Source organism: Canis lupus, chromosome 1, assembly GCF_011100685.1.
Source record: "Canis lupus familiaris isolate Mischka breed German Shepherd chromosome 1, alternate assembly UU_Cfam_GSD_1.0, whole genome shotgun sequence".
NCBI classification, from domain to species: domain Eukaryota; kingdom Metazoa; phylum Chordata; class Mammalia; order Carnivora; family Canidae; genus Canis; species Canis lupus.
In genome coordinates, this window is record NC_049222.1 from 81,178,449 (window position 1) to 81,191,636 (window position 13,188).

Consider the following 13,188-nt stretch of genomic DNA (forward strand, 5'->3'; position numbering starts at 1 on the left):
GCTATATAACTTAAACTTATTGTAGATGTATCTAAATGGCACTTAAGGCTTCAAGAAATAGAACATCTGACTAAAAGTAGCTTAAATAGTAGAGGTTTATTTTACCTTATAACTAGAATTTGTAGGTAGCACTAGGTTCAGCTTCTTTGTGATTCTTTTAACCTCTTCTCATGGTCACAATATGGCTGCTGTAGTTCCAAACATCATGCCCTCCAGTAACAAAAGCAGGAAGGAGAGTGTTTCTGTTTTGTTAAAGAAGAAAATCTTTTCAGAAGTTTTCTCAGCACATTCCTGTTAGGTTCCATTGATCCAATTGGCTCACTTACTTACCCCTTCTCTGGCAGCAAGGGATGCTAGGAAACTAAATATCTGGTTTCTTCAGCCTGTAGTGGAAAGGAAGGAGTCTCTTTCCACTAAGAGGCATTATGGGTGCATGGCTGTGGGCGAGGCACCCAGGATTATCTGCCACAGCGGAGGATTTAGAGGAAGTCCAGAGAAGAACATTCAAAATTATTAAGTCCTTTACAAAAACCTTCATAACAATCTAATATTTCTTAGCCTGAAGAAAAGAAAGCTAGCAGTCAGGTTAATAACTTACTTTGAAAGTATGACATTTTTATACCACAGATAGCTTCTCACTATCTATCACATACAAAGCACTGTGGCAGGTGCTTTTAAAAATATGAAAATGTCACGGAGGAAGGAAAAATATCTGCTACTTGCTTACTGTATGTAAGTCAGGCAGTTTGGCAGATGATTTAAATAGATCATTTCTTTTAAGATCACTCCTTTAAGGGAGGACTTATTGGGTTTATTTTACAGATGAGGAAATGGAAATCTCAAGGAATCAGACCATTTTTGCCAACCTTCCCTCCTGAGCCCTTTCACCTTGCACCAATCCCATACCAAGCAATGCTCCTTCGAAGGGGAACACAATGGCTGGATTACACAGGTATACACAGAATATGATGCAGTCAAACCATGAGTTTCTGCATTGATAACAGATAGTAGAGGTAAATATGATGATCTCAAAGCAATTAGGTGTTATTTATTTTCCTCTTACATTTACTTAATTTTAATGGTATTTTGAAAGATGAGAATGTCTTTGAAAGTTTTAGCAGAGATCAAGATAGGCGCAAGAGGAGTGTATTTGGCTTATTATAGTTTCTTTTCATATTTATGTTGTTTTGGTGGTTCAAAAAAAGAGTGATATATATTGCATACTTTATATTTATTATATTTATGTTATATACTATATATAATGTTTATATTCAACATAATACTGGAAGTCTTAGCCACAGCAGTCACACAACAAAAAGAAATAAAAGACATCCTGGGGCACCTGGATGGCTAAGTGGGTTGAGCAGCTGACTCTTGGTTTCTGCTTAGGTCATGATCTCCTGGACCAAGCCCTGCATTGGACTCTGCGCTCAGATTCTCTCTCCCTCTCCTGCCAGTTCACGCATGCACATGATATTTCTCTCAAATAAATAAATAAAATATTTAAAAAGAAGGCATCCAATTTGGTAAGGATTTTAAGAATTTTAAAGGCATGTTTTGTTACTTTCTAATTCCCATTTCTTTATATAGACCTGTTTTTCTCTCTCTGAAAGCTTTTAGAATTGTAACTCTATCCCATCTGATTAAAACTTTGTGATGTTCTTTACTGGTATGGAACATATATTTTATCCATTATGCTTCACACTCAATATCCCCTTCTACCCTAAATTTTCATTCTTTATTTCTGAAAATGTTTCTCATATATTTCTTCAATAATTTTTCTTTAATTTCTCTGTTCTCTCTTTCTAGAAGTCTGTTAGTACAATGTAGAATCATGTTTGATCCTCTCATTTTCTTCTCTTTTCTATCCAATTTTCCATCTCACTGACTCTCTGTTCTAATTTCTAAAAGATATCTCCACTTTATTCTCCAACTACTCCATTGATTTTTATGTAACAGCAATCTGATCCTCTTTTGGATATAATAATTCTCCCAAATCTCTGAGGATGTTAATCCTTCTGATCTTGGTATTTACTATTTTTCCCTGGGGTTTCCTCTTATTCCTATCTGTTCTGGTCTCTATGCTTAGAGGTTGTCTCTAAATGCCTGGTGATCCTTGATTTTCTAAACATGTTGAGTGAAGGCCTTGAAAACTGATTGGAAGCTCTTTGTGCAAGTGGTATGGTAGACTTTCCTAGAAAACAATCTGACTATTTTGTGAAGAAATACCCGATTGTCAATATATGTGGGTCTTTTTTTAAAAGCCAGAACAGAGAGAAATCCAATCTTCAGTATAAAAAAGTATACAAAGTATACAATTCTGATAGGTTGTATCCTTGGAGGTGAGTGGGAGGAATGGGATCACTCAGTTAATATCCCTCTTTTTCAAAGACTTTTTTTTTTTTTTAACTCATGAGAGACACAGAGAGAGAGGCAGAGACACAGGCAGAGGGAGAAGCAGGCCCTATGCAGGGAGCCCAACGTGGGACTTGATCTCGGGTCTCCAGGATCACAGCTTGGGCTGAAGACGGCGCTAAACCGCTGAGCCACCTGGGCTGCCCTCAATATCCCTCTTTTTCTGCTACTCCCCATCTAACAATGTATCTGAAAATCTTGAGTTCCTTGGTTTAATTCTCAGGTCAATAAATCTTCAGTATTTTTCCTGGGATTGTATCTGATTGTGTGAGGGCAGCAAGAAGACCTGTATGATCTAAATGCTTTTAAAATCGGGATCCCTGGGTGGCGCAGCGGTTTGGCGCCTGCCTTTGGCCCAGGGCGTGATCCTGGAGACCCGGGATTGAATCCCACGTCGGGCTCCCGGTGCATGGAGCCTGCTTCTCCCTCTGCCTGTGTCTCTGCCTCTCTCTCTCTCTCTCTGTGACTATCATAAATAAATAAAAATTGAAAAAAAATATTAAAAATAAATGCTTTTAAAATAGATGTTTAAGCAGTTTTGTATCTCTGCCTCCAAATATAATCAATTTCACCAATTCCTGAGCCTTTCAGGGGTATGGAGGCATGAATTAGCTTCCTTTTTTGTTTATGCCTTACTTATTCAGCTTTCTCTGGTTTTCCAGTAAGTTAAAGCTTGTATATCTACTATTAGGGATCTAAAACTTAAATGATATCTCTTATCCACTAGTATCCCTAATGGCATTTTCTTTGACCTTTTGGGTGTATTCTCTTTGTTAGTTCTTTTCAGCAATTATTTTGCCATCATTTAACTGTGGTTTCAGGAGGCAACAGAGAAATATGTGCATTCAGTCTATAATGTTTAAACAGAATCACATCTAATATTCTACATGCTTTTAGTTTACATAGTTGGCCATATTGAAGAATACAATTTAATATGCTATTCTTTTATGTATTGTTTTATTTATTTATTTTTGTAAAGAGAGAGAGAAAGAGAGGAGAAGGGGAGGGCAGAGAGGGATAGAGAGAGAGAATCTTAAGCAGGCTCTATGCTCCGCGAAGAGCCCAATATGAGGCTATATCTCATAACCCTAAGGTCACGACCTGAGCTAAATTCAAAAGTCAGATGCTCAACCAACTGAGTCACCCACTCAGGTACCCTGTCTTTTATATATTATTTTTTAAAGCATTTTTCCAGGATAATATATCACTACTTTTTGAACACTGGCATGATAGTCACATAATTCACTCTTATTTCAAGTATACAATCTTCTTGTCTCTAATTAGCCTCTCTCTCTCTGTCTCCCCCACCCAAGCATATGTGTATCTCTGTGTGTATGATATATGCATGATGGTTCTAAGAAATGCTACTAAAACATTTGAATGTAGGCAGAATCAATCATTTCACATTTATCTTACGGTTTTATGGAAATAATGTTCATAATCTTTGAAGAAGGAGAAAATGAACTTCATTTAGCATTAGGAAAAAATTGATCTTCTATCTTGTCAGTTATATCTGGTGAGGGGTATAAATGTTGTTGGATTTAGGTGCTTTAAAAAAAACTGTATTGGGCAGCCCAGGTGGCTCAGCAGTTTAGGCTGCCTTCGGCCCAGGGCATGATCCTGGAGTCCCAGGATTGAATCCCATGTCGGGCTCCCTGTGTGGAGCCTGCTTCTCCCTCTGCCTGTGTCTCTGCCTCTCTCTCTCTCTCTCTCTTTCTGTGTGTGTGTGTGTCTCATGAATAAATAAATAAAATCTTAAAAAAAAAACACCTCTGTATTACTTTTGTTTCTTGTTTGGACTGCTTTTTGCATTTCTGGTCCTTTCACATTTGATATTTAAGACACACAGAGCCAGCTTTTTTTTTTTTTTTAATTTGGGTGTACACATTCCATTTCTATAAATCCCAGAGGATCCAATATGTGTATGATAGTAAATTATGGTCATGGAAAATATATTGTAGTTTTCAAAAATCATTAAACATCATGAAATTCTAATCAGTAAAAAAAAGTCACAGGCCCTATTTCTATTTACCAAACCACCAAAAAACCCAAAATAGATGTGGCTGCTTCCACTCCTCCACTTTTTAAAAAAATTTTATCTATTTATTCATGAGAGGCACAGAGAGACAGACAGAAAGATGCAGAGATACAGGCAGAGGGAGAAGCAGGCTCCATGCAGGGAGCCCAACGCAGGACTTGATCCTGGGTCTCTAGGATCACACCCCAGGCCGAAGGCAGCACTAAACCGCTGAGCCACTGGGGCTGCCCTCCACTTTTTTGTTTACGTTATTAAACCATCTTTCCTTGAACCTGAGACTCCTTCTTCCTAACTTGGGAGTTTGATGGCTGTTGACAATGTTGCCTGTGTCTTGCTGCCCTACCTTTGCTATGCAAAATAATAGAGGGCAAGAGACCTGGGAAATATAACAGATAATCATCATTTAACTATGAGACATTGTTATCTAGAAAGAGCTATATTCTATACTAACACCAATTCTATATATCTTCCCCATCAGTAAAATGGATTCAGAGGCCAATTTGAAGTTAAACAACGAGAAGAATAGATAAGGTGAATGTTATAAGAGAATATGTTTGACAAAATGCCTCAGAGATGCTTTCCTTGTGCAGATTACAAGATTGTCTTAGAGACAAGATGTAATAAGGATGGGAACTTTTCCTGAACAGAAAGATGTCTGTGCAAAGTTTCAATCTTCTGAGAACAGAGCACTGGTAACTGGTGCCCTTATAATCACTTTCCTTAGAAGTAGGTGTTGGAAGCAGTAATGACCAAGTAAACTTGGATCAAATCATAAAAACAAGGGAGAAATTACAATTATGTGGAAATGGTAGAATTCTGAGTTTCATCAGAATTGAGAGTGTCAGAATGGAGGAAGGGAAAGCTACAAAATAATCATAAATATGCTCCCACTATAAGAAAACACTTTTAAGGGAACACAGAAAGGAAGATGATTAAATGGCCAGGGAGAAGGGGATTCTATAAATAAAATTCTTTCCTTTCAATTGGGAATGTTTCTGATACAGAAGAAAGTTCTTAAATGTACTTAATGATGTACACAACTAGTGGTGAATTTAGATTCTTAAAGAACAAGCACAGAAGTTATTGCCCTTATAATCTCTGAATTCCAGGAAGCTTGGACATAGATTAGTACACAATTGAAGTTGCTAAGCTCCTTAGCTTGAGCGTTTTGATTAGTTATTAAAATATGCTGCCTTTTTTTCAGCCAGAAGAAAGAATCTAGAATTACCCTTCCACCATAAACAACTAGAAAACTGGACAAAATATGGGAAACACCTATTTTTAGATATTAGATATAAGGCAACAGTTGACTTTATCCCTGAGAAAAGAAAAATAATAGAGATGAGCCCCCTTCCCATTGCCTAGGTTTTCTCTCTTAGGATAATTCTTAGACTATGACACAGAAAGAGTCTGACAATCTTCTGGGATTAAGGAGACAGAGATTAGAATTCAGGCAATTAGAATTTATAGGACAGAGTACCAGAGAGGATAAAGCTACTTGGAGAAAGAACTTCAGAAATTTGCATGAAACTCCCTCATGTTTTGACAAAATACCAATATGTAAATATATAGGATGAGACCATATGAAGCTGGAAAAGAGCAGCTTCCAAGGAAGGAACAATTACTGGGGAGCTGTAAGATGAAATGTCCCTATACCCACACGTTAATTATTAGAGTTTCTTCTATCTAAACTAGAGACACTTCACTGAATACAAAGGACATTTGGTAGAGACTCCATGAGGGCTATACCTTAGAAATGGGACTATATTAGCTCCAGAAAAAAAGCTTCTCTAGACTCACCCTAAAAAGACGTTTCGATAACCTTAAAAGGATCAAACTAACCTTCCAATAAGTTACCTACTGTTCAGAAAATATTTAACACTTTTTTAAGGCATACAATGTTCATCCCCAAATACTATGAAATTCCCAAGATCTAGTATCCAATAAAAAAATGACTAAGGAACAAGACAGTGATGTCTATTCTTGGCACTTTTAGTCAATATAGTATTAGAAGTCCTAACCAGAGCAGTTAGGCAGAAAAAGAAATAAAAGTCATCCAAATTGGAAAGGATGAAATAAAACTGTCACAGTTTGCATATGACATAAAAATCCTAAAGACTTTACCAAAAATTGTTAGAACTGATAAACAAATTTAGTGGTTTTAGAATACAAAATCAAAGTATTAAAAAATCTATTGCATTTCTATACATTGATAGTGAATTATCAGAAAGAGAAATTGAGAAAGCAATTCCATATACAACTGCATCAATAAAAATAAAATACTTAGGAATAAATATAATCAAGGAGGTAAAGACCTGTATACTGAAAACCATAAAACATTGGTGAAAGAAATTGGAGACAGGGGCACCTGGGTGGCTCAGTGGTTGAGCTCTGCCTTTGGCTCAGGGCATGATCTCAGGGTCCGGGGATCAAGTGTTGCATTAGGGTCCCCGCAGGGAGCCTGCTTCTTCCTCTGCCTATGTTTCTGCCTCTCTCTACAGAGAGTCATGTCTCTCATGAATAAATAAATAAAATCTTTAAAAAAAAAAAGTACTTGGAGACAAATAAATATGAAGATATTGTATGCAAATGAATTGGAAGAATTAATATTGTTAAAATGTTCATACTACCCAGAAAAATCTACAAATTCAATGCATTCCCTATAAGAACTCCAATGGCAGTTTTTCACAGAAATAGAAGAAATAATCCTAAAATTTGTTTGGAACCCCAGATAGACAAAGCAATCTTGAGAAAGAAGAATAAACTGGAAACATCATTTTTCCTGATTTCAAATTATGTTACAAAGTTATAGTAATGAAAACAGTGTGGTATTTCCATAAAAACAGAACAATAGAACAGAATAGAGAGCCCAGAAATATATCTATGCATGTATGATCAATTAGTTTATGACCAAGGAGCCAAGAATATGGAAAGGACTGTCTCTTCAATAAGTAGTATTGGGAAAACTGGACAACCACCTGTCAAAGAATAAAACTGGACCATTATATTAAGGCATATACAAAAATTAACTCAAAATAGGGCAGCCCCGGTGGCGCAGTGGTTTAGTGCCGTTTGCAGCCTAGGGCATGATCCTGGAGACCCTGGATTGAGTCCCACGTCAGGCTCTCTGCATGGTGCCTGCTTCTCTCTCTGCCTGTGTCTCTGCCTCTCTCTCTCTCTCTCTCCGTGTCTCTATGAACAAATAAATAAATAAATAATCTTAAAAACAAAAACAAAAATTAACTCAAAATGGATTAAAGACTTGAAAATAAGCCTCAAAAACGTATAACTCCTAGAATAAAACAGGTAATAAGCTCCTTAAGATTGGTCCTGCTTATGAGTTTTTAGATTTGGTACCACAAACAAAGCACGAGACATAACAAACATTGGTGATGATGTGGAGAAGAGGGAAGCCTCATACACTATTGGTAGAAATGTAACTGGTGTAGCCACTATGGAGGAGCTTCAAAAAATTAAAAATAAGACTACCATATGACCCAGCACCTCCACCTTTGGGTATTTATCTGAAGAAAACAAAAACACTAACCTGAGAAGGTATCTGCACCCCCATGTTCACTGCAGCATTACTTACAATAGCCAAGACATGAGAGCAATGAAAGTGTCCATTTGCAGATGAATGGATAAAGAAATGTGGTATATATATTCATTATGTTGTACACCTGAAACTAATAGAATGTTACATGTCCATTTTACCTCAATAAAAATAAAATTTGACAACTGAACAAATTGGCTTGGGAAAAGGATACTGTAAGTGTGACTTTCTCACCAGAGTGTGAAAGACTTAAGTATCCACAAGCAAATTGTAAGAGAGGATGATGCTGAAAGAGACTTGAAGTATTGCAAACTGAAGATTCACGATGAGAAAATGACTCAAGTGTGGCTATTGACACATCAGTGCTGAGAGGAATTAGTCAGATAAAAAGTATCTAGCTGGCTCAGTTGGAAGAGCATGTGACTCTTGATCTCAGGGCCATGAGTTCGAGCCTCACAATTGGGTGTAGAGATTACTAAAAACAAAAATAAAACAAAACAAAAAAAACATAAACTTAAAAAAAATTTTAAAGGCTTAACAAACTTTGGAGGACATCAAAAATCAACAGTCTGGGGAGAAAATTAAATTAGTCTTTCAGAGAGGACACATGAGACAGTGATGTAGTAAAGTTTGGACATGCCTGTTGTGGCAGTTTTATTAACATGGCCACAAATTCTTTGGCACTTGTTTTATCTGTGCTTGAATAGACTGCTTCAATCAATATTGTACAGCAGAAGTGACACTGTGTTCTTTGATCACTGGAACACTCATTCTTGGAGCTCTGAGTGGACATTTAAGAAGTCCATCATCCCTGAGGCTGCCGTCTGACCAGGAAGCCCAAGTCACATGGAGAGGCCACATGTAGTTGTTGTGGTTGACAGTACCATCTGAGTATATATTTCAGCCATTGTAGCAGAAGTGAATCCCCTTGCTCAACTGTTTATCAGCACGCAGCCATTCGTGTTACCCCCAGCTGAGGGCCCAGACATCATGAAACAGAGAAGAGCCATCCCTACTATGCCTTTTCAGAATTTCTGATCTATATAATTTATGAATTTAGTAAGAAATTTTGCTTTACAGGGCTCCTGGCTGGCTCAGTCAGTAGAGCATGTGACTCTTGATCTTGGAGTCGTAAGTTCAAGCCCTACACTGGGCATAGAGCTCACTTAAAAAATTTTCTTTTTGTTTTACACCATTGAAGTTTTGGGTCAGTTGTTAGACAACAGATGTTGATCTTTGTTCAGAGCTGTGTTCCCTTAAAATTTATATATTGAAGCCTTTGTATCTCAGAATGTGAACTGTATTTTGAGATGGGACTTTTAGAGGTAATTAAATTAAAATGGGATCATTAGATGAGCCCTAATATAATCCAATTGGTGTCCTTATAAAGAAGAGGAGATTAGGACACAAAGAGAGACATCAGGGACATGCAGGCATGGAGGAAAGACCATGTGAGGACACAGCAAGAAGGAGGAGATGATTTGCAAGCCAAGGAGAAAGACCTCAGAGGAAACCAGACTTGCTGACACCCCGTTATTGGACTTCTGGCCTGCAGAACTATGAGAAAATAAATTTCTATTGTTTAAGCCACCCAGTCTTTGGTACTTTGATATGGAAGATCTGGCAAACTAAAGAAAAATCTTTCTCCCCTCACCACCCTCCCCACCCCATTCCCACCTGACTTTGTCAAATCATTGAGTGAACCTCAGACTCCTCCCCTCCCCTAGTGTTTTGGTGCTAAGCAACTCTCATTTTTTATAAAGTCTAGACCTGGACTCCTGATCAAACCCAAGGGAATGGCATTCTCTTAACAGAGACTGGATATGAGATTTGGGAAGAACCTGAGGATCTCTCCAATGTGGGCTCACAGGGCAGACAGGACCAGCCTGCAAAGGCAAGCTGATAGAGCAGACACCCAGAAAGAAGCAGGTGAAAGAGATGGGGAAAATTGTTAAAGGCTTCCTTTTTCTAGTCTAATAGAACTTTCTTGAGATCCAGCTATATCCCATATATTCTGAGAGATGATCTGGTATTCTTATCGTAGACTCTCCATTCTGATTAGGTTAGCTCAAGCTGGTTTCTATGACTTGCAACCAGAGTCCTAAATAACCCAAGTGTCAAGTTGGGTCCACCAACAGTGGATATCTTCAGGGTGGGGGCCTAGATAGAAGAATATGATAGGACTCCTGACCTCTGCCCTCACTCCTGGCACACCCAGAAATGACTGGAAAGACCTTTGGTGAGGTCAGGAGGTCTTACATGAGCAAGGGGGCAAGATGAATCAGGAAAATTTGAGCTATTACTGTAAATGTGATCTCATTTGTACTCATAGCTTTGAGTAGAAATTTGAGTTACAGAGAAATACATCAAAAAGAATGATGGAAACTTGTGACAATAGTGCCAAAGCAGGCCAAAACCTAGAATGAACTGGGGCTCTAAAAACTGCTAAAGAAAAAAAAAAATGACTTCAGAAAGAAACACAAGAAAAATTGAACCTGCTGGCACGTGTTATGAAATGGTTGGCCAGGGTGAAAAAAATATAATAATAACAAAATAAAACAAAAACATTCTTTCAGGAAGAAGCTATATAGGCCAAAAAGGAAGCTCAGGGAAGGCCTGTGACCCAGCTGTTAATAAAAGAGGAAAAGGAGGCATCCCATGCTTTTTCCTTGCTTATCAATCCTGACCTAAGACTGGTCCCTACGGCTGGGAACCCACGATGAATAGGAGGAAGAGGAGAAGAAATGCTGGGAACCTGGCTTAGGGAGAAACGAGGCAGGTCCACATGCCAGCTAGAAACTGTTCCTAGCCAATGACCCAGGAGCTTACTGTCCCTTTGCAATGGTACATACATCCTGATGAGTAGCAGGTAGGTCCTAATCGGCACATAATCCTCATAGCAACAATGTATATGGTAAACTGAATGAGTTTTCTTAATACATGCCCCTAGAGGAGAATCATACTTCCCTACAGCACTGATGTCAGGTCAGTGCATGAGATTTCCTTTGGCCAATGAAGTGTCAGCAGAAGTGGCATGGGTCATTTCCAGACTTTCAGACCCAGTGTGTGGTTTGCCATTTCTCCTTTTTCTCAGCAATGAGACTGGCAGTGTTCCGGATAGAGGCTGTTCTATCAGTTGGTGTTCCAGGGTAAAAAGCAATATGAGCAAAGCTGTACTGGTTTTCATAAACATGAAGTGTAATGAGAAATAAATCTTTGTGTTAGCCATTGTGATTTGGAGGCTGTTTGTTACTGCAACATAAACCTGCCTTCTCTTTACTCTTAAAACCTGCAAGATTAATAGCACTGGGGATGAGCATAGAGCATTTCTGGTCACCAGGGACAATCTACAGCTCCAGAGGATGGCAGTGGAAGAGTGTTATAGGAAGACCCAAGGCAATCTGCCAGAAGCCCAGGGCCAAGATGGACATGAGAATTGTCTGGAAAAGCAGGACATAAGAAATCCCCTGGAATACAAAGTATATTATTAATTTTTACTTCAACTAAAAACACAACGGGCTGATGATGTCTGATAAAACAGAGGTTATATTAATGAAGAGGGTTTGAGGGGATTTTGAGATTTTGTCTATTTTGTTTTGCTTTTCAACTAGGTCCTGAGCCAAAAGGTAAAGTGAGGATTAAGAGAGTCTTTCTTTTTAATTGAAAAAAATTTTTAAGATTTTATTTATTTGACAGAGAGAACACTGAGTTGGCAGGAGGAGCAGAGGGAGAGGGAAGGGCTTGAACCAGCACCCTGGGATCATGACCTAAGCCAAAGGCAGACACTTAACTGAATGAGCCACCCAGGTGCCCTGGGGATAGAGCCTTGAATGTAGAATCAGGAAACAGTGATGCTCTACTAATGATCCAGGTCACAACCCCCTTTTCACACACTGCCTCTCTCTCCATTATAAAAGCCAGTTCTAACCCTCTATTGAAATAAATTCTACATTGAAGCCTTGCTTTGATTTATGTAGCAACTTTTCTGGGGACAAGAAATATGCCCTGAACCTTTTCGCCTGAGGGCAAGGACCATGTTTGCCCAGGCACCAGATTTCCTTCCCACTATCTGCCTGTCTCCTGGATTGTGAGTGTTCCACATCAGACTTCATCCCAGTCTCACTGCTCACTTCTCAAGACATTGGTACCATCTTGGAATCTTCACCCCACCCCCTGCCCTGTCCTTGCTGGCCCTTTGCCTGGAATAAAACAAGGATTGTTGGGATCCTAGGTCATCTTTCTTTGCTTACCTACCCAAGACCCTGTGTTTGTCTCAGCACTCCACCCATCTGCCCATTCTGGCCCTGCCCAAGTAATTAACTCCTATGCCCAGCTCTTCTTTCCTGCTGCAAAGCTGTGCTTATCATATATGGGCATGTCACAAATCAGGGGAGACTCCACTTTCACAGTAATCTCTGGTGTAGGAAAAGTCATTAGGATTCAAAGCTGATGGCCAAGAAAGAATTCTTGATACGTCTTTGGTACAAAAAGGTGGTTTTATTAAAGCACAGGGACAGTACACATGGGCAGAAAGAAATGCACCAGGGTAATGAGGAGTGGCCCATTATATACCTTCAAGTTGGGAGGGGGTTAGGGAGAGTGTCAGTTTCTAAGGAATTTTGGAAGCAAGGTTTCTAGGACCCTGAGGGGGCTGGCTATTGTTGGGAAAAGGCCATTAATTACTGTCTAATAAAACCTGAATCATGAAACCCTTCAGATGTGTATTGGTGGGTCATATGCCTGGATGATGATTTCCAACATGTGTCTTGAGGGGTTTAGAGATAAAGGAAGTTTCCAATGGGATTTTTTATATGTTCAAATAGACTTACAGGATGCTGAGGGTTGGGCTAAGATTACCTGTTTTCCTTAGCAAAGTATTAACATTGAGGCAGTTGAGTCCCTAGAGGAATGCCTCTCTACCAGTTTCAAGGACTTGTCAATGGGCTGTAGGTAGTAAGGAGATCTAATAATATTTCTTCTGCCTTTGTTTTGCACATCATTCTCAACTATTTTTCATGAGTGATCCAAATCAATAGGGAAGAATCCACCAAGGAGGTTTTATTAGCAAGGTCATAGATGCAATTACAAGAGTCCAAGGGACTCCTGGGTGGCTCAGTGGTTGAGTGTCTGCCTTCGGCTCAGGTCATGATCCCAGGGTCCTGGGATTGAGTCCTGCATCGAG

General features: G+C 39.0%; 1 long non-coding RNA gene across 1 annotated transcript in view; it reads left to right on the forward strand.

Annotated features, from left to right (window-relative positions):
- The first annotated feature begins 809 nt into the window (after positions 1–809).
- Positions 810–13,188, forward strand: part of LOC111096629 — a 48,231-nt gene continuing 35,852 nt past the window's right edge. The window contains exon 1 of the long non-coding RNA XR_005353172.1: positions 810–952. This is a non-coding gene — a long non-coding RNA (uncharacterized LOC111096629). The remainder of the gene's footprint in view (positions 953–13,188) is intronic.